Below are 26,146 nucleotides of genomic sequence, written 5' to 3'. Positions count from 1 at the left end.
TAGGCCTTATTTCTCAGCCCCGTGGGATAACGTGCCTATGCTTTACGTGGGTTAGACGAAATAAGGCCTGGCCTACACACTTCAGGAATTAGTCTGAACCTTCAGGGAGGCGTTCTGTGAATAAAACCCACTAGACAAACCTCAAGACCACCTTGTCCTTTGACATAAGAAAGCGTTCCTTTCACCTGTTTTCACTTCAGCAGCAATTCACAATATATAGAAAATCACATTTACTTAAATAATTTAGTCCAAAGTCATTCGATTAAAAAAAGGAAGTTAGTCATTTGTAATTTACATCAACTTTAAATGGAAAATATCTTGTTCTGAGAGGTAAAGTCACTGGTCTTTCCCTTTTTTTCCGAATTAATTAATTAATTAATTAAACTGCACAACTTAAAGAAGGATAAAAATGTAACAAAATTATGTGATGTTATTAAAATGCACATTTCTGGGATGCCTGGGTGGCTCAGTCTGTTAAGCATCTGCCTTCGGCTCAGGTCATGATCCCAGGGCCCTGGGATCAAGTCCCACATTGGGCTCCTTGCTCAGAGGCAAGCCTGTTTCTCCCTCTACCTGCCAATCCCCCTGCTTGTGCACTCTCTCTTCTCTCTCTCTCTGACAAATAAATAAATAAAATCTAAAAAAAAATAAAGTGCACATTTCTACTGAAATTTACATTGTGCTATTTTTTTTAAAAACACTGTACTATTTAAGAGTCCCTGTCCCTTTCAAGTGCCTTAATGTCTATCTAGTAAATAGCTTAGTTCACAGAAAGACGCTGGTCCAGATATGTTAATTGCAAGAATTGCAAGAATATTCCTGATATGAAGACACAGAGAATCTGCCCAAAACTGATCCACAGTAAGTGTCAATACACTCTATTTGAAGTTATTTATTGACAAAGCAGTTGTCCCTGGGACACATAATACTATACAGTGATTACTTTAAATCAGAGAGATCCAAAAAACTTTCCTTAGAGGGAAACTGTGAAGTTGAATTACAACATTTTCATAGCTGAAACCAAGACAAACCCAAAAAGGCATTCAGCTGGTTTGTGACCAATAAATACCCCAGGTCTTCACAGTGCTTTCCCCACTCCTCCACTCTGCTAACCCTGTAGGATGTGATGTCATTCCCCACTAGAGATTCCAGTAAGCCATGGAAACACAGAATGCTGGTGGCCTATGAGAACCGCAGTCCACTCCATTCACCCCTTGGACCACAGCAAGCTAGAGTCAGAGCTAAGCTAGAATCCAGGGCTCCAGTTTACCATCAATAGAACAGCATGATGCTGCAGACCAAGTTACATTAGATCTTTATTCTCCCTGTGGTCCTCAGAGCAGCAACGTTTACCTGGAAAAGGATCATAAAATAGGGCCTAACTTTCCACTCTCAAGGTTAGAGGGTCAGAGAATGCTTCCCTCTGGAACACTTTCCCTTCCTAGTCTGAAGGCAGAGAACATTTTTTAGTTGTAGAAATCAGCATGCAAAATATCTCTTTGTGTTTCTAAATATCTTTATAAATACCTTGGAGTAAAAATGTTTAAGTCTGTTGACACGTGCGGAGGAAGGTAGTATACGGGAACTCTGTACTTCCCACTCAGTTCTGTGGCAAACCTAAAACTGCCCTAAAAAAATAGTTTATTAAGCTTTAAAAAATGTGAATGTCAATGTACTTCATTCTAACAATATTAAAATTAAATACTGACTACGGGGTGCCTGGGTGGCTCAATCAGTTAAGCATCCAACTCTTGATTTTGGCTCAGGTCATCATCTCAGGGTGCTGAGATGGAGCCCCGTCTCGAGCTCTATGCTCAGCAGGGAGTCTGCTTCTCTCCTTCTCCCTCTGCCCTTCTCTTCCGGTTCTCTCTTTTTCACTCTCTCTCTCTCAAATAAAGTCTTTAAAAAAACTGAATATTGACTAAAAATGACAAGACAATGACAGTTGAAAATATATAAACAGTAATTCTCTTTTAAATATGCTCACTCCCACCAGAAACACCTAGTACCAATTAAAATTATGCCCTCCATTAAAACTAAGCACATGCCCTACAACAACGACCTCTGTACAGTACAATGCTCCACCGGTCACTAAGCCCCAATAAATGCCCCTGCATTAGTTGCTACTATTCCTATGGTAGTCAGTATTTAAAGTAATATAAAATATTTGGTTCAAATTATGCCAATTCAAAAAAAAAAATCGAAGAAAATATTCTCCAGATATTCCCACTGGTAGGCACAAAGAAATCCTTTGTCATGAACTCCAGTACAGCAACCCTTCAGAGCTCAGCGTTCTATAACCCCAAGGGCCACCAATGACATGCAATACAAGGTGAATAGTGAATGGCATATCCTGAAGCAGCCCTAGAGACTTCAGTAGTAGCCATGGTTCACAAAACTGCTAGTAAATATTTTGAAATTTTAACTCTTTTATAATTAACAAAATCAGATTTTTCAATTTTTCAAGCTAAAAAGGAAACTCATTGTCGAAGCCTTTTTAAATGAGAAAATAATCAGCCACAAAAGCGCATTTTTCTATACTGGCTTACATAGATTATAATAGACATGAATGTATTTGTCTACCCAGTACACATGTATCTCCCATTTTCTGGTAAAAGCACTCTGATTTTTGGGAAAATAGTCCTCTATGCTCACAGACCAAGTACCTTGTGTGGGACTGATCTAATTCTACCCAAGTTTCAGGAATAGAAAGATCACCTAGGCCCACCCATCAGCTTATTCCACTTGGATGCTGTGGTTGGGTGAGAAATGGGTACGAAACCTGAATCGGGACACAATACACAAAATAACAGATGTATTACCCTCTTACTAGCGCTTGAAGTGAAAGGAGAAAAGAAAGAATGGTTTACATTTTTGTTGCAATAAGAGAAAAAGAACATAAAACTACTGGACCACCTCTCTCCTGAAAAGAAATAAAGGGAGCACGGATTTATTTTACGTTATTTCAAATCCTAATTTCAACAAATTAATTCCAATTTTTTGGCACATTATGACACTCAATAGATAGAGATGTTTAAATTTTCAGTCTGTACTCCTGCAACACAAATTTCTCTTTCAATTTAGATTTCCTATAAAGAAAGACTCAGGTTCTAACAAAAACACTGAAAAACTGGCTAATGTTAACCTGACATCTAAAACCAATTCTAAAGGCATTTCCAATGTCTTGAAATTTGTTATGTGTGCTTTATACTTAAGTACAGTGTGGCACACAATTCATTTTCCATGCCTGAAGTTATATATTTTCTTAGACTTAGGAGGAGGGGGAAAACATAACATGGAACAGTTGGTAATACAGTGTTTTGCTTTCTGACAGTTACCATGCATAGTTCGGGGGGAAAAAAAAAACCAATTCTTGAAGAATTAAAATATGACACCAAAACTATGCTGAATAGAATTTTTTAAAGCGAATCTTCTTGGTAACTTGTTTTATTACTAGTCATAGTCAAGAAAGAACCAAAGAGTTGGGTATCATATAATATATTGGAAATTATTTTCTTCACAAAATCTCTCAGATCAGCTTATTTGACCCAGGTCTCTTTCATAAAAGTTGAACATAAATATGTTCACCTATGAACATATATACACAACCAAAAATCTCAACCTAAAAGTACTGAGTTCTATGGTTACTCAGATCCCAAAGAGTTTGCTATAATTTAAAAAGCAACAACACAAGTACTTGTTTCCCACTTCAGAGGTAAAACAGATACAAAGAAAGCAGTATCATGTAAATGTAAATTCAGACCTAGGATATACTTCTAAACATGAGCTATATCAAGAATGCTTTTATATTTTTCAGAAATGTAAAAAACCTGATTCAACAACACAGTGAAAACTCAACTTCAATTGAAAAACTCTACTTTGGGGGTGAACAGTAGCAGGAAGAATAGTAATAACACACTGTGGATTCTGATCTGGCATGTAGTTCATAGTCTTCAATGAATCTAGTCAGCATCAAGAGTTCTGTATAATTAAGTTTGAGAAAACGCCAAGATACAGTCTAAGATACAGACTTGAATAGATTTGGAATTTTATAGTTTATAGTAAAACCTGCAACAAAGTTCAACATTGCTAACAAGATAATTTTAATGAACTACTTAGGTCCCTTTTCTCCCATACTCCACTCCCATTCCCCTTCCTCCCTCCAAAGCAACCATTTTAATGTGCTTACGGAGTATTTTGAATGTGTGCTATTTTTACAGAGAACTGAGAATGGTACATTAGATAAACAGAGGTAGAGGAGAGGACAGACACTATTAAAAGGGAACTCTCTTTTGAAGTTCAAATATGAGAATTCAAATAACACTTCTACTTATATTCTGAGCCATATTTCTTTCTCAGAGCAAAACAGAGTTGAAGATTCAACTCCTTTGCCCGTCCCACCTTCACCACCACCCTGATCTGGGGTCACTTAACTCTCGGTAAAGAGGATGTTGGGAATTAGGGCAAAAAGAGAGATGGAAATGATAAGGCTAAGATAAATTTGACAATACCAACATACCATATGACACATATTTCAGGAAGACTACAAGGCAGCTGTAACCATCTAAATTTCACTGTAAGGTTCCAACAAACACCACAGTTTCTGTCCCATAAACATTCAGCTACTTGGCAAAGAGTCTCAACAAACACAAAGAACTGTTTGCTTATGTGTGACATGAATGTTTAAAGTTAGAAAAAGAAAAGTACTATAGAATCGATCCTAAGCAAAATTAAAGCTGAGGTCTGGTGTCTTCCAACTTTCTTCACAAATCTCCTCTCCCCCAAAGACTCTTCACCTTACCACAGGGACTGGCGAGTTTCACTCTACCATCCTCCATATCAAAACCTGCTCTTACATGAATGACCGAGAATACTGACAATATTCACTGAGGAGTAAAATCTGCATGCTAGGGGCGCCTGGGCGGCTCAGGTGGTTAAGCGACTGCCTTCGGCTCAGGTCACGATCCTGGAGTCCCAGGATCGAGTCCCACATCGGGTTCCCTGCTCAGCAGGGAGTCTGCTTCTCCCTCCGACCCTCTTCCCTCTCGTGCTGTCGATCTCTCATTCTCTCTCTCACAAATAAATAAATAAATAAAATCTTAAAAAAAAAAAAAATCTGCATGCTAAAAGACATTATTAAGTTTAAGTAAAAATATCTCTATATGCAGAGTAATGAAAGTAGGTAGGTAACATGAAAGCATGTCCACAGATTTATAAGTAGGCACTGCCATCTTTGTTTATTATGTCACTGAAAAATAACACCTGTAGTCTAAACTTAGTAGCATCAATTGCAACAAATAAAAGTCTGAAAGTACAGAATAGGGGATGCCTACCTTAACTGAAAAGCATGTAAAATGACATATTGCAATATAAGTCAGCAGTGTGAAGTACTCAAAAAGAAACTGGACTTAGAAGAACTACACCGTTCAGCAAGAAAGGATGAGTCCACTCTATCCACTGTTGTCTGTATCAGATGAGGACAGAAAGAACTCCAAGTGCCTCTGGACCAGATCATTGCCAGATTATGGACAGGGGCTGAGCACCCTGTTGGGGGCAGAATGGCTTAAGGAAATGAAAATGTTACTCTAGAAAAGAAGTGCTATTTTCATATCCTTTTGGGGTCTCATAAGGAAGAGGCATCAGATATAATTTTATAGGGTGGTTTCAGAGTTTCAAACTGTAATCAATTAACAGATGTTTCTAGGAGGCAGTTTGGGGTGTTCAGTATGAGGAAACACTTTCTGTCTCACTTCAGTGAGACAAGAATATTCCTCTTGAATATTTTTTCATCAATGGAGATGTTCAAGCAAAAACTTTAGTAGGAGTTAATTGCATGAGGATTCGCACAGGGCACTGAGGGCTGATCTCTATGCCTTAGTCTAAGATCCAAGCATACCAAGATTCTCTAGGTTTCTGAAATCAAAGCAAATGAGAGCTGGAAGCCATGAGGCTTGAAATCCATTATGCCCAGCAGTCATGGTGCCCAGCAAACAGAGCTCTATCCCCTTGCTCCAACTGCCGAATGTGCTACTGCAATAATATAACAAAGGAAAGTTTAGTTATTTGCACTGTAAATCACAATGAATGCTAGTAGTAAACTGTTTAAACAACTAAAAATTGATCATACGCTAGTTTCTAACTAAAACACTTTTCATATAAAGATTTAATATTAATACAATTCAATTATAACCTGCTAAGTTATATGCTTATATTGTTACAATGAATTAAAACTGATTACTACAAGAAATTCAAAGTAAATGGAATTATTATCTATATTTATGGAACTGTTCTTTGGAACCCAAAACACTTCGTGGATATTCAAATCTATAAACAATTATTATATTATTATTATAGTAATTAGTAATAACAAGTTTTTTTCCATTTTTATATATTAAGAAGACAGAGCCATACTCATCAACTTCACAAATAAGAAAAAAACATTTCCAGAGTAAAAATTATCAGATGGGTAAATCATTCAACCACAAGGCTTCTCTCTATGTGCATTTTTTAAATCATGACTTTATCAACATCCCAAAAGACCAGGCTACTAATTTAAGAGAGCAAAGAATTTGTCATATATTCATGTTTGACTAGGGATCTTATTTTCTAATTTGTATCTTACAGATTTAGGTCCACATTTTTATTTCATTACCTTAGGAAATCTCCTTTTCAGTGTATTTTTAGCTGAACTTAAAGCGTGGAGAAGGCACTCTGGGATTGAAGATCATGAGGTTAATATTTTGGTAGGATTAACAAACCTTATAATTGACTTTCTGAGGGAGTCTGCCAGTGTTCCCTGCCAGAGGACATTCCCTTCCAGTTAAAATTCCACTGTACAGATAACTAGTCTGGTACCTGCCCGGTGAGCTCTTTTTGTAACCGAACATTTTTATTGTGTGAACCCTTCTCTGAAGGTTATCCCAAACATCTAACATAAGAGCAAAACACAAACTCCCACAACCCTAACTTTTCAAATTTCATTTCCTAGGTAAAAACGAACTTTAAATAAATTACAGGTAGATATGCCTAGGTACTTCCAAAAAGTGAAAAGGACTAATAAACAAGTAAAAACAAGCATTTCTAAGACTTCATGAAAGGTTCCAGCTAGGATCTGTAATAGGGACACGTTAGGCAGCTCTTTACTGCCAGTGCTAACAATGGAAGGCAACGAGATTAAGTAATCTGAATACCATTTTCAATTCAGTGTGGAACTGAGCAAAAGATCTCTTCCCATAGGTGAATTTTTCTTAAAATGATAGGATATATGCAAGCATAACTTGAAAAGGTTTTAAATACACAAAATTTTAAATAACTACTATTGATATTTATTATGATTAAAAGTAAATTTTAAAATTTATAGGTACAGGTCAGATAGGGAGCTACTGGTGAGGAGGAAAAGGGTAGCTTTGGTAGCTACGGAAAAACGATCTGGGACCGAAATGTCATCAGCTTGCTATGGATAATGAACAAATATCAAGCAGAAATGCAAACACTTGTAATATTTATATGCAAAAGACCCCTACTTTTAAAAAAGCCAATGTTGGGGCGCCTGGGTGGCTCAGTCGTTAAGCGTCTGCCTTCAGCTCAGGTCATGATCCCGGGGTCCTGGGATCGAGCCCCGCATCGGGCTCCCTGCTCAGCGGGAAGCCTGCTTCTCCCTCTCCCACTCCCCCTGCTTGTCTCTCTCTCTCTCTCTCTCTGTTAAATAAATAAATAAAATCTTTAAATAAATAAATAAATAAATAAAGCCAATGTATTTAAAAACAAAATAGAATCCCCAAACTTGCCTTAAGTTAGCTTTTCCTTTCTAGTTTTTTTTTTTTTTTTAAGCTAATGCTAAGCAAGGAGAAGCGTTTTAGCCCCAACATGGGAGAATAAGATTTATACTATCTATGAAACACAATGTTTGCTTAAAACCTAGATACCCTAAGCCAGGAAACTTATTTCAAACTAGTTTTTCCCCCTAACACTTAACTTTCTCCCACTGCACAGAAATTCTGTGGTGACTATCTCATTCTTTCTTTTCATCTAAGTATCTTCACTATTTTCATCCAAGTGGCTTACTATCAGCACTGCCTGCCTGGGGCACTTTGTGAGTTAGTTGTGATTAGGAAACAGTCAGATGCTGCTGAGTGAAATGGGGGATGAGCCCAAAAAAGGAGCCCAAGGCCTTAGAGGCCTGAGCAGTGACAAGGTGGTAATACCCTACTATCATGGAAAAGCTGAATGTCCAGGTGGTATGAGTGAGAAGGTAGCTAAACACTTTGTTCTAGTTGGCAGAGATCCAGTTTGTGCTCTTTTCTTTTACATGGAGTGTTACATGGAATAAACCAGAAAAAAAACAGTGGAGCAGACAGAATTTGTGAATCATCCAAATATACACAGGTCAAACCTATGGTCTAGATGAGAGAGGTCATCGTAACAGGGGCTCCAGGACTGAAATCTCAGGGCACCCTCACAGCCTGATCTCTCAACAGTTCCTCCAGCTCAGCACTATGAGAAGAATAAGCAAAGAAGCCTGAGAGATCATTACCCTGACCCATGACTGCCACTGTGGACTATTTTCAGGACTTGGTGTGACCTGTTGTCAGGACCTGCCAATCCTAAGTTTCCCACTGCCTATGCAACATGCTACAGCCTGCCTATAGTGTATTGTTCTACGACTTTTCCTTACATTTACAATCCCCCATTATTTCAAAAGATCGCCAAAAACAAAACAAAACAAAAAACTGCATAGAAAAAAAAAAAAAATATCTCCACACACCGAACCATATTTCACTCACGGAATTATGTTCCCTTGGCCAGATCATATCCAAGGGTTCTAACTCACAACCCAGAGATCAAGAGTTGCATGCTCTACCGACTAATCCAGCCAGACATCCCTCTCCTATTTTCTATTAGAACTGGTTTAAAAGTGAAAGATACACTGCTTTGGTAGGTGACAGAAATGACAAATTCATCAGGATGGGGCCAACCCTATCTGAAAATCCAACATCACTTTCCAGCCTCCTCACCCCAGAAATATAAGTGGTTCAGTTCAAAATAATTTAGGCAATGTCAGCAACCAAAATAATACCAGGTTTGCTTATTTCTTCAGGGTTGGGGTGGTGGGGAGAGAGTACATTCAAATATAAAGTGTAGTTGTATTTACTCTAAGACATTTGTTTAATCAGAACTTGTTAGGGGCCTCAAAAAGTTTCCACAATGCAGCTTCCTTTTGAATCAATCACTTTCAACCCAGACAACAAAACACAATAACATAACTTTTAAAAATGCAGATGCACAGCCACTTCCGACCCTAAACCAGTTAAGTGAGAATATTTTGTAGTGTTGATGTCAGGCATCCATAATACTGAATGCTTCCCGGGTGATTCCAAGGTGCAGCCAGGTATGAGAACAACTATGGAGATATCTATATATCTCCATATACATATATGGACTGAACGATGTGTCTATACACACACACACACACACACACTCACTTTAAAAAATATTTTAATTTTTTAAGTAATCTCTACACCCATTGTGGGGGTCCAACTCACAACACCGCAAGATCAAGATCCCATGCTCTACTGACAGAGCCAGCCAGGTACTCCTTTTTTTTTTTAATTTCTTAAATTTTTTTATTTTTTTAGGACTGAGTGATATAAATTAAGCATTAAAAACTGATAGCACTTGTGAGCTTAAGTGGTTAAAGCACCAGGCTAAAATGCTCACAGGTAACAATGAATCAGACCAGTTAGACTTACTCTCTTTTATACCACAACTGCACCTCTACCCTGACAGGCATCTTACCAGTTTATTCCATATATATGAATGGATCTGTGTGAAAAAGGAATTGGAAGAAAGTTTCTCACCACAAGCAATGAGCGCTGTTTTCAAATTCATGAGGCAGCAATGAGGAGATACTGTGGTGTGTGTCAGTCATGCTCTATCCCATGTCCTCTCCCATGTCTTTCAGCTTAAAACACATTTTGCAACATAGCTATTATTAAGGATGCATTCGGTGGCTACAAGAGTAGACAGGCAGAATTTCTCTACATGCCCGGTAGGGTACAATCAGATATATGCTATGATTACTATTTAAATAGATAAAATATATTAGACACTAAACGGTATGTTTGTAGAAAAAAAATGTAGCTCACGCCCCAAGTTAATAACATTGGTTATTGTCTTTAACATTCCAATGAGCAGTGTGAATGGGTGGTGGGCAGGATAGGTGGAGGTAGTAGGAGAGGGGTATTACCCTCTGTGAAACCGCCTCATTTGATAGTTTGACAATTTGTCACTTGGCCATTAATAAACTAATTCTGTTTTTTTTAAACATCATTCCATAATGACGCTCAATGTCATGTGCGTAATTAGTACTAACCTGGGGACTACTACCCTTCACGATTTTTTGGTATCTTTGTCCCTATATTAACAGTTGGTCCTTATATGTAGAAATTAGTAGGGATTTATATATTCGTAGATCCTGGACAGTTTTCAATTGAACAGGTATAAAAGTAGTCTGTTTTTGTTTCATTTTGGTTTTGGTTTGTTTCCTCCTCATTAGCAATTAATTTGTAATACAGCTTCCTTTGTGAAGAGGAGGTGCTAAGGGACAAGACTATTGACTAACCGGAAAATTTAACTACTCAGTTCATCCAAAACACACAGCCTCAGCTCTGCAAGTTCAGTACAAAGAGACCCACATCTTATCAGGGGAAAAACTGCTGAACTATTCTAGAAGTTGCAGGCTTCCCTGAGTGCAGATCAAACATTTAAAAAGTAAACACTTCACAATTATAAAGAAATCAAAACACTTCTTTCAAGTGGGAAAGATCAAGGAAGTAAAATTGCTGTTTTTGAGGAACACAGTGGTTTCCTATCTAGAAGTCTTCTATACAAAAAGATAACTTTCCTCAGGTACTGATACCTGTTATAAGTGTTTCTTATTTCTCAATTTTTTTAAGTTTCCATTTTACTTTAATCCTGGAAAACAAACCCTGATGCTTAGATTTCAGTGCAAAACAATGTAAACTACACATCTGGACCAAAGGAATGCCAATATTAAGTATAAAAAAAATCAGTGATGACAACTCTTTTATGCCACATCTACTTTTGTTTTGGGCTCAATTTCAAAATGCTTCCTAACGTTCTGTGAATTTTATTAATTACGTCATAGCGTTCACGGAAATAACTGTAGTTTGTTAACTTAAATGGAAATAACCTCAATGAATCCTAAAACAAGAAGTTTCCTCATTTAAAATAGTACATGTAGGAAAGAGATTAGAAAAGAAGTATTTAATCTGTCTCAACCTCTTTGTTTACTGAGGGGCTTTCAAATGACTAGTTTTGTTATTTTGACAGCAGAGTTGTAAGATATTTTATTTATATTTTATTTATGTAAGATTTTATTTTATTTATTATGTAATATATTTTATTTTCATTCCAATGTAAGAAAAAGAAGGAAGCAACACCAACACTTTATTTGTACATGCACACAATTATTCATAATCAACAACTATTTGATTTAACATCTTTGCTAAAAAATATGGAGCCCTTTATATCTTTCTGTACTGTCTGAAATTGTTACAGTGAGCACCTACATCTTCAATATAATCTTTTAAAATATGGAGCCCTCCAGTGGCCAAATATTTATATATTACCATTTAAAGAACAACATCTGAGTCCTCTTCATGGTTCCTTTTTCACAACATTCTTGTTACATGTCATTTTTTAAATAATTTAATAAGGGTCCTCTTCAAAATAAGCCATACTTATATCATTATCAACAGTAAGATACAGTCTACTTGGAAAAGGAAAAAATATCTTGAATCTGCTTAACCTTGGAGAAAGTAGAAGTTAAATGATAATCACACACACACAAAAAATGCATGTATCAGACTTGAAGTACAATCATCTTCCTCAATGATCATGTGCTAGGTGGTAATTAAATGAGTTCACTGTGGATCAAAATGGTTGCTTATAGCATTTATCAATATTCTGGCCTCACAGAGTAATTGCTACTATCACTTGATACTTAGTGAAAACCAACATAGCTTCTAAATAAGCGAACAATTACAAGAACAACCAAGACGATCCTTATCACTGTGCATCTCTTTTCCACAGAGACATGGACACCTTCCTCTGTATTGGGGAAACAACTAAAAACTGATTTCTACTGACCAACAGTGAAAAACACAGTAATCAAACAGGTATTGCATGGAGCACCTACAGGCATCCAAAAGCTTCCTTCGAATAATCTCATTTAAATGTTAAAGTATTCTTAGAAGATAGGGTGGTTGCCAGTCTCCATGATGGCCATCTCCTAGTAGCCCCCTGTCACACTGAATAGGGATGACGGGATGACCCGTGTGACCGTTAGGATATTGCAAAGATGAAAGAGAATTCTGAGGCTAGGTCATAAAAGACACTGTCGATACTGCCTTGAGCTCTCTTCACCAGCTTGCTCTAAAGGAATGCCAGCTGCAAGATCATGAGGACCTCAAGGAGTCATATGCAAAGGTCTAAGTGGCGAGGCACCCCATGAAACACAACCTTGCCAGGCATGTGAGAGAACCACCCTGCCGTGATACTTCAGCCCTGGTCAAGGCTTCACATGAATACAGGAGAAGCCAACATCTTGACTGCAGGCAGAGTCCCACAGCAAAGCCACTCCCAAATTCCTGACCCATGGAAACTGTGAGATTATAAATGTTGATTGTTTTAAATTTCATGACTGTTTGTTAACATTTCAATAAGGTAACTAATACAGATTGATACTACGGTCTCCATTTTACAGAAAAGCCTGAGAATGTGGAGGACTTTATCCGTAGGAAAAGGTGTTATTTTTCTTTTTATTGAACTATTCTACCTCTCTGCATTATTATTTGGCCATTTCCCCCAAAATATTTAACCTATAATCATCCAGATTTTCCAATCACCTATAGAGAACATTTCTTCTGGCTTTGCTTGTTAGATTAACATCCCTAAACTTAAAAAAACAATTATTACTTCTTGACAAAAAGTAACAGTATTATCAATTATATATGTAACCTATTTCTCAGCTTGTATTCCAAATACCTAATATGACTGACACATAAGTGAAAAAAATCCCCTTAGCTTGTAACCTGTCTTTGTAGCTCAAGAAGGCTGCTAACATAGCAAATAAAATTTGATTTATCTGGATGCACAGTTGTACATAGTGGATAAAAAGCAGTTACTATATGCCAGGAGCTACTCTAAATGCTTTATGCTTTATGTTAACCATTTAATCCTCATAGCAACCTTATGAAGTAAGTTCTATTATCCCCATTTTACAGACATATAGAAGAAGGTTAAGGAAAGGTAAGGGAACTTTGTTGAGGTCACATATAAACAGGGGCAGAGCCAAAACTTAACCCCAGCAGTCTGGTTTCTGAGCTTACGCTCTTCACCAAGAGCCTATATGGCTCTCCTAATCTCTAATCTATTTATTTCATAAAGTTCTATGGGTAAGAGAAACACCATATGCTCTGGAATTAGAATATCTGAGTTCTAAAGGCCCTTATATCTGCATGATTTAACCTTTTAAATCTGTTCTTTTTAATCTGTGAGATGGGAATAATAAAGGCATTTTTATTTTTAGGAATATTAAGAGAAAAATTGAATAAAAAACACCCCATAGTCAGGTTTTTATTAAAGCCAATGAAGCTGAAGCCTTAGGGCTTCACTTCACAGCCCCATCCAAAACACTGTGCCTAATTTTGTATTCATAACTTGTATTCCTTTCCTTAAAGAGGCCTTCCAAATTGTATGACCTTCAGACTCCACAAAATCTAGATCTACCTCTTCTCTTCCCATTAATTATTTCAAGCCCAATAGATAAGCAAGCCTAATGGATTCCAGTCTGGGTCAGCAGGAGTAAATATACTCCACCATGTCGGTCTCACTAAATGTAGCTATAAAACTCGGGACTGGATGTATGCTGCAGCTACTTAAGCAGCAAAGAAATAGGGGAGGAACAGTAAATTACAAAGTACCATTTTCTCCATTCTCTCAGGTGTTGGGCCCCAAGCATTTCTGTGATTGAACAGGGAGGCAGCAAACACAGAAGCCCATAGAAACAAAAACTCTGGGCAAGGGGAACTCTCATTTCTGACTGGAGGAACACTGGTCCCAAGAATGGGACCTGTTGCTTGTGTTCTCACTTTATCCTCCCAGCACTTATTCCCAGACATGGGCACAATCATGGGCACTGCACAGGAAAGCTCAGTAACTAAAGCCCCAGCCTCCCAACCAGAGAACCAAAACAAAAGTGGGAGATGGCAGAGAGGAGTTCTTTAAGAGAACTCTTGGTCTCCCCCCAAACTACACATGCGTGGATCTGACCCAAAACAGCACACACAGACATTTAGAACTGAACTAACTACGGATAGAGCACTGTTCATTTCTCAGATTAGCCACCGGGTGGCAAATAAGGACAAATCCAAAGAACACTGAAAAGGCTTTGAAAACTCAACTGACATTCACAGAGGGCTGGCTGGAATTTTACTCCTGAACTTAACTGAATCAATTGCCTATTAAAACCAAAATATCAAGGTTTTCCATAGAATTTTTAAAAGACCTAGTGTCTCATAATAATCAAAATGTTTATGACAAAATCCAAAATTAGTCAGCATATGAACAAATAGGGAAAATCTCAACTGGCATAGAAAAAGACAGCAGACAACAACTTTGGAATGATGCAGATGTTAGAATTACCTGACGAAACTTTTAAAGAAGCTTTATAAAAATGCTCCAACAAGTAAAGGCAAACACTCTTGAAAAGGATGGAAAGACAGGACTTGGAGGGGGGATATAAAATGGTACAGCTGCTCTAGGAAACAGTTTGGACATTTCTTATATAAACATGCACTTATAATATAACCATGCAATCCCACTCCAATCAAAACTTATACTCACACACAGAGGTCTGTAAATGAATGTTTACAGTGGCTTTATTTGTAACTGTTATAAATTGGAAACAACCCAATGGGCAAATAAATAAACTGTAATACACACACATATATATAATGGGACACCACTCAGCAAAAAAACAAAACAAAACAATGGGCTACAATTTGTATAAATATCAGGAATTATAGAAAGTGAGAAAAGCCAGTCTCAAAAGGTTACATACCATATGATTCCATTTATACTAAATGTACCCAATGACAAAACTATAGTAATGAATAAAGGAATAGTGGTTGCCAGGGTTTGGGTTGGGAGGAGGATATGATTCCAAATAAACAGCATAAGGGAATTTTTTAAGGTGATGAAGCTTTCTAAATTTTAACACTGAACTGTATACAAAATCTATTCATGTTTTTAAATTCATGGGACTGTGCAAAAAGCCAATTTTACTTCCAGTTAATCTAAAAAGTAAAAAAAATTTAAAACCCAAAGTTTAAAAAAAAGAGAGAAAAAAAATTGTTGGCGTATTTATGATTAAAAGCATTTATAAGAGATAAGTTTTATCAATTTACTGATTTGAAAGGGCATTTGGCCCATTGCACTAAAGGTGAGTGAAATTACCTAAACCACATCAGAACTGAAAATGACTTACAAAGGTGTAATCCTACCCAATATGCTTCCTGCTCTACTGCATATACAAAACCAAGACTAAAATAGCACATGGAAAGAAAATCAAAGAACACTGTGTCACTGTCAGTCATCAGGCAGCAACTCAGGTCTTCAAGCTGAACAATATCTAAATTACCAGAGAGAAGAATCGCTCTGTCTTTGGAAGACCCAATCCAATATTAATAATTCTCCTTGAGGGGCGCCTGGGTGGCCCAGTCGATTAACTGTCTGCCTTCAGCTCAAGTCATGATCCCAAGGTCCTGGGATCGAGCCCCACATCGGGCTCTCTGCTCAGCGGGGAGCTGGCTTCTCCCTCTCCCTCTGCCTGCCGCTCCCCTTGCTTGTGCTCTCTCTCTCACTGTCAAATAAATAAATAAAATCTTTAAAAATAATAATAATAATAATAATAATCCTCCTTGAAATTCTAGGGTATGTTCTCTATAAAATCATCTATAACATCATCTATGGAGTGTTTATTTTTGCCACGATGAAAAGCAAGTGAAGGAATTCCACTTCCAGATGGTACATACATACTTGTCCCTAATGCTCTCACCAAGAACAACTAAAAGCACAGGACACTATATATAAAACAATCGTAAAACTCTGAAAAATAGAATAAAGGCAAACCAGGCAGGGACTTACCATCCAAGGAACAATGCTGTGGTGAACTCCCTGGATTTTCTTTTTGCCCCACATATCCTAGACTTGGAACTAAAGAAGCCATCAACCTAGAAATGCCAATAGGACACAGACAAAAGTCCCAACAAAAGTCAGCTCTCTCTAGCCAAAGCATCAGAAAATGGGCAGCCTGGGAAGACAGAAAATTTTTAGACAATAGCTGCCCTCCACCTGCCAAAAAATGACCCAAGAAACTGGCCTCACACACCAGCAATGCCAGCTAAGGCTGAGTGAAAAATCTGAACTTCCACCCTCACCAGGCTGTAAAGATGAACCACACCCCCCACAATAAAGTGGGATCAGAGGAGGACAAGTAGGGAGAGTTAGTAGACACTGTGCAGACACAGAACTTCCATCCCCCACCTAGCAGTGAAAATGTTTCCCTTTCTCCCCCCACGTGGGTGGTATCAGAGAAGAGCTAGTGGAATATCAGGATTTGACCACTGTAACAAGGCTACTCCACCACTCCAGCTCTTGGTTATTGGTGGAGGCCACGTGTAAAGCAGTAATGAGACATTCCTGTCCCTTCAAGCTAGGGTGGTAATGGCACGGGCCTTTGGTGGGGGAGAGACATGACACAACTCCCATCTCTGCCTGAAATACCAAGGAGTCCCTTCCTCCCTCGGGTGTCAGTGGAGGCCAAGTGGGCAACAACCTAGACTTCTGTTCCCATCTGCCAGCAATAAAATGGTCCCATCCCTTCCCCTGCTACAGCACTGTCAGAGGAAGTCAGCTAAAACAGGTTAATAAGATCCATAGTTTCACAACACAATGCCAAAAATATCCAGGTTTCAATCAAAAGTAACTTCTCATACCAAAACCAGGAATATCTCAACTTGAATGAAAAAAGACAATCAACAGATGGTAAATAAAAGAGAGAAAGGTTAGAATTATCTGACAAAGATTTTAAAGCACCCTTATAAAAACGCTTCAATGAACAGCTGCAAACATGCCGGAAACAAATGAAAACAAAATATCTCAGCAAAGAAACAGAAGATATAAAAGAGAACCAAGTGGAAATTTTGGCACTGAAAAACCAAATAACCAAAATTAAAAACTTAATGAATGAGCTCAACAGCAGACAGAGGGGGAAAAGGAAGGAATAAATGAACTAGAAAAGAAAACTGAACAGAAATCATCCAATTTGAACAAAAGAAAGAAATTTTCTGAAAAAATTAAACAGAGCTCAGGGATCTACAGAATAATAACCAAAGATCTGGGCGCCTGGGTGGCTCAGTCGGTTAAGCGACTGCCTTCAGCTCAGGTCATGATCCTGGAGTCCCGGGATCGAGTCCCGCATCGGGCTCCCTGCTCAACAGGGAGTCTGCTTCTCCCTCTGACCCTCTTCCCTCTCGTGCTATCTCTCATTCTCTCTCTCTCAAATAAATAAATAAAATCTTTAAAAAATAATAATAATAATAATAACCAAAGATCTAAATATGTCATTGCAATTCAACAAAAAAGGGTAGGGCAATTCAACAAAAAAGTACTCAAATAATGGCTAAAAACTTTCCAAATTTGGCAAAAGATATGTACCAAGCAAGACAGGTCATGGTCAAACTTCTGAAAAGCAATTATCTCCTCCTCACCTCCATCCCAATTCCTGAACACAGCAAGAGAGAAAAGAGACCTTACCTACATGAGGAAAAGCAATTGAAATCACAGCAGATTTCTCATCAGAAACCATGAGAGCAGAAGACAGTGGCACATTTCTCAAGTGCTGAAAGAAAAGAACCATCAACCCAAAATCCTATACCCAGTGAAAATCTTTCAGGAAGGAAAAGGAAATAGAATACATTATCACATGAAGAAAAACTCGAATTTTCAACAGCTACCTAAAAAAATTAGTAGCTAAAGAAGCTCAATAAACAAAAAGGAAAAAAAACAAGAACCTTGGAAAATCAGAAAGAAAAAACATGATAAAGATATGGTAAATACAAAAGGCTTTCCTTCACCTCAAGTTATCTATATTATGTTTGATGGTTGAAACAAATATAACAGTGTCTGATGTTTTTAAATGTATGTAAATGTATGTAAAGTATTTAAGACAATTGTATTGTAGATGGAGGAAGTAAAGGGACATAAAAGGGAGGTAAATGCACTAAATAAAAGGACAAATTGGCAGTGGATTAAAAAACATGATCTAACTATATGCTGTCAATAAGAAACCCACTTCAAAAATAAGGTAGTTTGAAAGTAAAAAAAAAAAGAAAGAAAGAAAATGGTGGGTGCCTGGGTGGTTTAGTTGGTTGAGGGTCAGATTCTTGATTTCAGCTCAAGTCATGATCTCAGGATCATTGAGATCGAGTCCAGAGTCAGGCTCTGCACTCAGTGTGGAGTCTGCTTGTCTCTCTCCCTCTGCTCCGACCCCTGCTCATGCACACCCTCTCTCTCTCAAATAAATAAATAAGTAAAATCTTTTAAAAAATGAAAATGGCATATCATACAAACAGTAATCAAAATAAAGCAAGAGTTCTGAGCAAAGAAAATTACCAGACACAGAGAGAGACATTACATCATGATTAAGGGGCCATACCACCAAGAAGATACAGAAACCCAAATGTGTATTTACTAATAACATCTGTAAAATATGTAAAGTAAAAACTTACAGATGAAATGAGACATAGATAAACCCACAATGAGAGTGAAAGACATTAACAATCCTCTCAGCAACTGACGAAATGCTTAGAGAAAAAAATCAGAAAGGATATACAAGAACTCAACAACATCACCAACAGGATCCAACCAACATTTACAGAACATGTGATCCAACAACAGAAGAATACACATTCTTTTTCAAGAGTCCATGGAATAATACATACCAAGAAAGCCTATATGGTAGGCTATAAAACAAGTTCATCAACAAATTTTTTAAAAATTGAAATCTTAAAGAATGTGTTCTCTGATCACAGTGGAGTCAAATTTAAAATCATTAACAGAAAGATAACAGGAAAAATCCCTAACACTTAAAAACTAAACAATATATTTATAAATAATCCATGGATCAAAAGTCTCAAGGGAATTTATTTTTTTTTACATTGAACTGAGTAAAAATGAAAATACAGCCTATCAAAATTTGGGGGACATAGCAGAAGTAGTACTTAGAGGGGAATCTGTAGCACTAAATCCTTTCTTTTTGAAAAAGGAAATCTCACAAATCAATAATTTAAACTCTCAGCTAGTGAATAGGAAAAAAAAGGCACAATAAACCCATATAAGCAGAAATTAAATCGATGAAATTGAAAACAGAAAAGTGATTTTGGTATTACTCTGACACCAAAACCAGACAAAGATAGTACCAAAATAGAAAGCTACACACCAATATCTCTCACTAGTACAGGTGCAAGAATGTCTAATAAAATTGGCGAAAGGATTCAGCAATGTAAAGAATTTTACAACATAACCAGGGATTTATTTCAGGAATGCAAGGATGGTTTAATATTCAAAAATTAATGAATGCAATCCACCATATTAACAGGTAACAGAAGAAAAATTATATGATCATATCCACTGATTCAGAAAAAGTAACAAAATTCAACATCTATTCATGATAAAAAGTTTCAGTAAGAGGAATTGAGGGGATTTCTTCACCTTGATAAAGAGCATCTAAAAACAACTTACAGCTTAAATAGTACCAGTGAAGTATTGAATGTCTTTTTCCTAACATCAAGAACAAAGCAGGATGTCCACTCTCATTTACTGTTATTAGTACTGCAATAGTTCTGGACGGGAACTGAACATTCTAGTTCTGGAAGTTTTATCAATGGCAGTAAGTCAAGGAAGAAAAATAAAAGGCAAATAGATCTGAAAAGAGGAAATAAAACTATTCCTATTTGCAGATGCCATGACTGTCTATGTAGAAAATCCAAAGGAATCCACAAAACAACTTCTAAAATGACTAAGTTTATAAGGTCAAAAGATACAGGTTAAACATGCAAAAATCAATTATATCTTTATATATAAATAACGAACATGTGGACATCAAAATTTGTATACACTAGAAACAAATGTGTAGACACCAAAATTAAGAATACAGTACCACGGGCATGCCTGCATGGCTCAGTCAGTAAGCATCTGACTTTTGAATTCAGCTCAGGTCATGGTCTCAGGGTTGTGAGATCGAGCCCTACATCGGTCTCCATGCTGGGTGTGGAGCCTGCTTACGATTCTCTTCTTTCCCTCCCTGCCCTTCCCCCCCAAAAGAATGCAGTATCACTTACAATCTTTTTTGAATGAAATAATTTGTAAAACTAATAAAACATGTCCAACACATGTATGCTGACTAAATGTAGATGAAAAAATTCAAAGATGTAAATAAATAAGGAAACTTACTGTGTTCAAGAACTAGAACACTAAACATAATAAAGATGTCAAGTCTCCTCAAACTGATGCATAGATTTCACACAATTTCTAAAAATTCCCAGCAAAATTTTTGTAGGTATAATAGATATAAACAAGTTTATTCTCAATTTTATATAAAAAGGCAAAGGAACTAGAACAGCTAAAATAATTCTGAAAAAGAATGAAGTATAAGAAATCAATCTACCTGATTTCAAGATTTACTACAGCTACAGCAGTTAATCAAGAATGTAGGATATTGGTGGAGAAAATGAAAGAGAAAGCGAATCCAGAAATAAATCCATATATACAGGCCATCTTATTTTGACCAAGACACAAAAGCAACTCCTTGAGGGTTGAACATCCACAAAGAAAAAGGACTTCAACATAAGACACATCTTACAAAAATTAACTCACAACGAATAATGGACTTAAACGTAAAACACAAAACTATAAAACTTTTAGAAAAAACTTTAGAAAAAAGATACGAGAAGTTAGAAAAAAGATAAGAGAAAATCTTTAGAATCTAGGGCCAGAAAAGAGTTCATGGCTTGGAGCTGATAGCAAAAACACAATCCATAAAAGACAAAATTGATAAAATGAACTCTACCAAAATTCAAAACTTTTGCTCTGCCAAAGACCCTATGAAGATAAAAAAAATAAGCTACAGATTGAGAGAAAATACATGCCAACCACGTAACTGACAAAAAACTAGCATCTAGAATATATAAAGAACTCTCAAAACACAATCCAATTAGAAAATGGGAAAATACATGAAAAGTCATTTTACCAAAGAATATATACATAAATGGCAAGTAAATGCACAAAAAGGTATTCAATATTAGTCATCAAAGAAATGCAAATTCAAAGTATGTGAGATTATCACTATACATCTATTGAAACAGCTTTAAAAAAAGTGACAACACCAAATGCTGGTGAAGTTACAGAGTAACCATATCATTCATATGTTGCTGATAGGGATGAAAATAATGACATTCTGGGAAAACATTTGGCTGTTTCTTTTAAAAACTAAACACACAATGCATCATATAGCCTGGCAATTGCATTCCTGGGCATTTATCCAAGAGAAACAAAAACTTATTCATACAAAAACATATACAAGAATGTTCACAGCAGCTTTATTCATAATACCCCCAAACTGGAAACAACCCAGATATCTTTCAACAGGTGAGTGGTCAAATAAGCTGTAATATTCTCCACACCACAGAATATTATTTGGTAATAAAAAAAGAAGTAATGATACAACTTGCATGAATCTCTGGAGAATTTCGTTGAGTGTAAAAAAAAGAATCTCAAAAGACTACATGTTATATGACTTTATTTCTGTCACATTCTTAAAATGACAAAATTAGAGACATGGAAAACAGATTTGTGATTGCAACAGTTATAAAGGGGGTGGGACTATAAAAACAGCAACATGAGGGATCCTTGAGATGAAAAAAATGTTCTGCGTATGGCTGTACATGTCAATACTCTGATTATGATATTTACCACAGTTTTCAAGATCACTTGGGGAACACAGGGAAGGGGTCTGTATTATTTCTGATAACTGCATAGAAATTCACAATTATCTCAAAATAAAAAGTCTGGCTAACAAATTAAGCAATGCTGATAAAATGATAACAACAATAACAGCAACAACCAAAGAGCAGGTGCATAATATGTGCTTCCCCTGCCTGTTCTCACTCCTTGGGTAGATTGTCACCTCTGCAGGGCCTTGGGTTAGGGTTACCAAGTCAGGTTATATTCTCACTCCATACACTGACCTCATTCATTCCTCTCTTGTGAAGTCCAGACGCATTTTACAGATAAATGAATATCTCATCTAGGTATTTTACAGGCACTTCAATTTCAACATGTGTACATTTAAACACATCATCTTTTCCCTAACCCCCCAAATCTGCTTCTCTCAGGCCTTCCCTGTTTTGGGAGTTGTCATTGTATTGTCCAAGGCACCCGGATGCTAAAACTGAGTGGTTTCCTCTGTCTCACGTACACAACCAGCCAATCAAAAACACCATTAATTCAGGTTTCTAAATACATGGTCAATCGGTCCAATTCTTCCCCATCCCACTGCCACCACCTGGCTTAAGCTACCACTATAATAATCTCTTGAATGATTTCCACATCCCCATTTGTGTGTTCCTTAAAAGCGTCCCTCCTGAAGCAACCAGACTGATCTTTACAAAATGCAAATTCAAACACCTTACTCCCTAGCTCAAAATTTCCCCAAGTTACCCACTGTGCTTGCCATAATTTCATCAAAGTACACAAAATTCCACATATTCTGATTTCCACCTGCATAATACCACCCTTTGGCCTCTTTACGAAACTCTAGCCATATTAGATTCTTCTAATTTCTCCTAGGCATCCTGCTCATCCTCACTTCAGAGCTTCTGCACTTCCTCCTACCACTCCTAGCCCAATCCACCTAATATCTACTCATAAGCTCTTATAGCACTTTCTCCAAGATGGGTTTTGCTGAGCTCTCAGATGAGGGAACGTCCTTGTTAAACAATGAAAGGGACACCTACACAACTTCAAATAAATCTCACTGAGTGTCTTAATAAAAATAGTCAAATAATTCTAAGATTCATATGAAGATAATACCTAAAAGTATAAATCAATATATTTCAATACAGAAGTCCTACATATTTGGTTTGGTGATTTAGGTTAATTTGGGCCTACTTGATAAGACACTTGACATTCATTTTCTTTGGAACTTTTTTTTTCCTTTACAGCTTTTTAAATATAAGTATAATAATAATTCTCCTAGTTAAGAGGCTTTGTCATTCACAAACTAGGACTGCGACCTTGAATTTGCAGCCTCTAGAACTGTGAGAAAAGAATGTTCGCTGCTTATAAGCCATGCAGTCTGTGATTTTTGTCATAGCAGCCTTAACTGACTAAGACAGAAAACTGCTACCAAGAGTGTGGTTCTGCCCCAACAAATACCTACAAATGCTAAGTAGCTCTGGAACTGGGTAACAGGCAGAGGCTGTAAGAGTTCTTAAGTGCATGCTAGAGAAAGCCTACCTTACTGGGAACAGACCATTAAAAGCAACTCTGGTGAGGGCTCAGAAGGAGACCAGAAGAGACAGAGAGCGACCTTCAGATGTCCTAGAGAAGACCTAAGTGGTCTTGAACAGAGTGTTTATGGAAATCGGGACAGTCAAGGCCATTCTGATGAGGTCTTAGATGGAAATCGGGTACGTGTTATTAGAAACTGGAGGAAAGGCCATCCTTGCTATAAATTAGTAAAGGATGCAGCTGAATTATGCTCATGTCCCAGTATTTTATGGAAAACAGAACTGTGAGCAATGAAATTGGACATTTGGCTAAACATTTTCTAAGCAAAGTGTTGAAGGTGCAGCTTGGATTCTCTTGAATGCTTATAGTAAAGTGCAAGTAGAAAGAAATGACTTGACAGAATCTGTAATCAAAAGGGAAGCATAAGTTTAAAATTTGGGAAAGTCTCAGATTAACCGTATTACAAAAAAATGAGCAAGCATATTTTGAAGACCATGGAGGCTGTGGCCAAGAGACCTTCTGATAAGGAGATCAGGATGGGTGTGAACCAAGGATTTTATCAGCCATCCCCGAGAGGGAAAATAGCAATTTGAACTAAAGGAGAAGACAGGAATGAATGAAGATTGGTTGTCAGACTTCTTAGCATTTACAGGAGGGGACCTTAGAGCTATACTGCTTCAAATGTGCAACATTTTTCAAGACAAGGAAAGAACTCTAAAGGCAATTCAGAGATTATCAGGGCTTCTTCCTTGGTTTCAAAAGGGGGAGTATATCACCTGGGTTTCAACAAGCCAGAGGACCCCCACCCAAAGCAGGGTACCTGGACTCACCCCTCACAGAGCCCGGGGAAGTAGCTAACTCCATTTAGATTTCAAAGGTAGAGCCACCTGGAGCAAGGATGGACGCAGAGGACATAGTAAGGACAAGTCTTCCACAGAGACCCCTACCAGGGCAAAGCTCAGCAGAGATGTGGGGGGTGGGGCTGCAGGCACCCCACAACCGCATAAAGTAGAGACACAGGCATACCACTCCAGCCTGGGAGAGATGCTGTGTAGGCTGTGTCCAGCAAAGTCTTGGGGGCAGGGATACTCTAGTGTGTCTGGAAGGTGGGACCCCTGCCCCAGTGGGCCTGGCGGGCAGAGCATCAAATTAAGATTATTCTCGAGTCTTGAGTTGATGTTGTTTGTCCTGTTGGGTTTTGACTTGCCTGGGACCTATCACCCCTTTCTTTCCTATTTCTCTGTGTTGGAATGGGAGTGTTTAACTCTTTGCCTGTACGACCATTACATTCTGGAAGCACATAACCTGTTTGAATTCACAGGTTCACAACTGGAGAGGAATTTGTCTCAGGATGAATCTTTGCTTGAATCTCACCGATATCTGACATAGATGATATTTAGATGAGACTTTGGGAATTGATGCTAGAACTAATAAGACTTTGGAGGCTACTGGAATGGTGTGAGTACATTTTGCATTTGAGGACATGAATTTTAAGGGGGCCAGGAGCAGAATGCTAAGGTCTGAATGTGTGTGTCCCCTCAAAATTCATGCGGAAATCCTAATGTCCCATGTGATGATATCATGGCTTGGAGGGTGGTTTTTTTGTTTGTTTGTTTGTTTGTTTTTTTCTTCACTGTATTGCCAGGGTTTACATTTATACTTGTGAAACATAAGAGGAAAACCCACTGAATCAGTTGTTCCACACACGGAGAGTGATGTATTCACCCCTTTGGGGGATTGCGTAGGCCACAAAGGTGGAGCCCTCATGATTGTGATTAGTGTTCTTTAGAAAAGAGTTTCCCTGGCCCTGGTCCTGTGAAGAATGCAAGAAGCCTGCAGAGGGCCCTCACCTAGGCATGCTAGCACCCTGATCTGACACTTCCAGCCTCCAGAGCTAAGACAAATACACTGTTATTTATAAGCAAAATCTGATGAGTGCACCCAGTCTTAGTAATTATAAAAATAATAACAAAGAAAAAAAACACATAGGAAAATGACTGTTGGGATATGTTGCACAAAAAGTAATTTGAGGGGCGCCTGGGTGGCTCAGTCAGTTGAGCATCCAACTCTTGGTTTCGGCTCAGGTCAAAGTCTCGATTTCTGTGCTCAGTGCAGTCTGCTTGAGATTCTATCTCTCCCTCTCCCCGCTCTCTAAAATAAATGAATAAATAAAATCTTTTTCTAATTAAAAAAAGGTAATTTTTTTAAGGCGGGTGCCTGGCTGGCTCAGTCCGTACAGCATGCAACTCTTGATCCCAGGGTCATGAGTTCAAACCCCACAGTGGGTGTAGAGATTACTTAAAAAAAAAAAAAAAAGCTTTTTTTTTTTTTAAGTAATTTGTCTGAAGCTTTGGAAGACACGTCTATAAGTACTCTGTGAATAGTAATTTAGAGAGGTTAGGGTTTTACATCTTTACCTTTTAAAATTCTACAATAAAAAGTAATTATAGGGGCACCTGGGTGGCTCAGTCAGTTAAGCATCTGACTTCAG

General features: G+C 37.6%; 1 protein-coding gene across 12 annotated transcripts in view; it reads right to left on the bottom strand.

Annotated features, from left to right (window-relative positions):
* Window positions 1-26,146, bottom strand: part of BBX (BBX high mobility group box domain containing) — a 272,926-nt gene that overhangs the window by 168,665 nt on the left and 78,115 nt on the right. Inside the window, exon 1 of one of the 12 annotated variants that reach the window (XM_025873777.2) lies at window positions 1,271-1,292. The exons of the other annotated variants lie outside the window; for them this stretch is intronic. The gene's annotated coding sequence lies outside the window, so the exon portion shown is untranslated. Of the gene's footprint in view, window positions 1-1,270; window positions 1,293-26,146 lie in introns of those variants that run through there. 12 annotated transcript variants of the gene reach the window in all.

Source organism: Callorhinus ursinus, unplaced genomic scaffold (genome assembly GCF_003265705.2).
Source record: "Callorhinus ursinus isolate GAN/ISIS: 27379988/994484 unplaced genomic scaffold, GSC_fseal_2.0 scaffold1, whole genome shotgun sequence".
In the NCBI taxonomy this organism is placed as follows: Eukaryota; Metazoa; Chordata; class Mammalia; order Carnivora; family Otariidae; genus Callorhinus; species Callorhinus ursinus.
This window is presented reverse-complemented; position numbering and strand designations above follow the sequence as displayed.